Below are 2,102 nucleotides of genomic sequence, written 5' to 3'. Positions count from 1 at the left end.
CCTCTCAGGCCTGTTTGATCCCTCAGCTCCACCGAGCCCGGGGTGGCCAGGAGGCTCTGCTCCAGTGGCCTGTTACCCCTCGGGAGGGACGTCCAGCCTCACACCCCAGATCCGTGAACGTTTCGGGGGCTCCCCAGGCCAAGGCAACCTCACCCGAATCTCGAGGCCCAGGCTCTTCAATCTGCTCCGTCAGGCGAAAACGAGGGTGAAGCAGCCTCAAGTGAGAAGTCTAGCGACCAATTCAGGCCCCGTCAGGTATCGCGAGGCTCACTCGCTCCGAGATCCTCGCTCGGCGGCCGTAGGTGCCGCTTTTTTTTTTTTAAGTAAATCCTGCGCATGCGCCGGCCTTCTCGCACGTGTCTCGCACGTGTCTCCCACGTGACCCAGCGGTCGGTCTGCCACTCTGCATCCCCCAGCGCTCGCAGAGGTCCTCGCCCTCGCATGCCCCACCGCTTCTCCCGCTCCCCGCTTCAGACCAGGTGCCCTGCCCCCCTTTCCCTTCCACGTACACACATAATGGAACATTACTCAGCATAAAAGAAAGAAATCCTGCTGTTTGCGTAAATGAAACTGGAGAGCATTATGCTCAGTGAAATTAGCCAAAGACAAAATTTCATTTATGTGAAATCTTAAAAAAAAAAAAAAAAAAAAGGCTTTATAGTAACAGTAGAATGGTGGTTGAAAGGGTCTGGAAATGGGAAGCTCCATATAGGTCAAAGGGTACAAAGTTTTAGTTATAAGAATAAGTTCTGAGGATCTCATGTGCAGCGTGGTGACTATAGTTAATAATACAGTACCGAGTACTGGAAAGTTGCTAAGAGTAGATCTTCAGTGTTCTCACCACCAAAGGAAAAAAAAAAAGATGTTAACTATATGAGATGACGAACCTATGAATTATCTTGAGTTTGATAATCATTCCACGATGTATATTGTTTATCAAATCATCATGTACACTTTATAGATATACAAATATATTTGTCGATTATTCCTCCGTAAAGTTGGGGGGAGCCCAGAATCAAAAACCAGAATACTATTAATTTGAATTGATTTTTAATGACAATAATAAATTGCACTTGGAGCCTTAAAAAGGACAGTAGATGAGATCTCTCAGGAGAGAGAGAGAGAGAGGGTGCTGTGTCTCTAAGAGGGGCTGGTTTTCTAGGGCCTGGGTGGATGTCATGACGGGAGGAACATCCCCGACACACTGGAAATCTGAAGATTTGGGACTTGACAAGAATGGGGATTCTGCGGGGAGTCAGGGGAGACTTCAGAGGCTGCTACCCACCCAGCTCAAACCTAGAGATGATAAGGTACTGCAAACCTGGGATCTAACTGCCAAGGCCCCGGGCTCAGTCCTGGCTCCTCTCAGGCCTCCTCCTCTGAGGGCCCCACTGCAAAGGCAGGAAGTACTGCCTGAGGCTCAGTTTCCGGTTTCCGCTCTCTCTCTCTCCGCTCTGAGTGTTTTGGCACTGCCCAGCTACCCCTCACTCCCAGGGACCTTCCCACTTGGGCCTTGCGGCACTTTCACTTCCCCCAGGTGCCCAGCCCCTGCCCCAGAGCGGGGGAGCACCTGGTCTACACTCGTTGCCAAAAACAGGACGCAGACTCTGAGAGGGGGTATTGACGGAAGGGGGTGGGGGTGGGGGTGGGGTGATCAACAGAGAAAAGAGGCCAAGCACTGAGAGAAGGGGCCAGAAACCCGGAGAGAGAGAGAAGACAGAGACCCTGAGGTTGGGGGAGACAGAGACCCAGAGAAAGAGGGGGACAGAGACTCGGAGAGGGGATAAAGACCCAAAGAGAAAGGAGCAGACCTGGAGAGGGGAGGACAAAAGACCAAAGGCCAAGTAAGTGGGCCAGAGATGGATGCAGACATGGCAGAGCTCAGCAGGCAGTGAGGTCAGAGTGTCTGTGAGGTCAGCTGCTGTCCACGGCCAGCATGGGGTCCTGGTGTCCAGAGCAAGTGGGTACAAGTAGATCAGGAGTCCCTGTCGGTCCTCCGGCCTGGGGTAGGAAGGCCTGGGAGGGACTGCCCGGTGTGTCCTTGATGTCCACAAATTCCAAGGCCCCTCAGGAACTGGCATGTGTGTCCCAGAGGGGCAGGT

At 52.6% G+C, this 2,102-nt stretch overlaps 1 protein-coding gene across 2 annotated transcripts in view; it reads left to right on the top strand.

Moving 5' to 3' along the window:
* The first annotated feature begins 1,765 nt into the window (after nucleotides 1–1,765).
* Nucleotides 1,766–2,102, top strand: part of CD37 (CD37 molecule) — a 5,311-nt gene continuing 4,974 nt past the window's right edge. For both annotated transcript variants that reach the window (XM_006905041.1, XM_006905040.1), the window contains exon 1: nucleotides 1,766–1,844. The gene's annotated coding sequence lies outside the window, so the exon portion shown is untranslated. The remainder of the gene's footprint in view (nucleotides 1,845–2,102) is intronic.

This window comes from Pteropus alecto, unplaced genomic scaffold (assembly GCF_000325575.1).
Source record: "Pteropus alecto unplaced genomic scaffold, ASM32557v1 scaffold41, whole genome shotgun sequence".
NCBI classification, from domain to species: domain Eukaryota; kingdom Metazoa; phylum Chordata; class Mammalia; order Chiroptera; family Pteropodidae; genus Pteropus; species Pteropus alecto.
The sequence above is the reverse complement of the archived record's forward strand: the minus strand, read 5'-3'. Positions and strand labels throughout refer to the sequence as shown.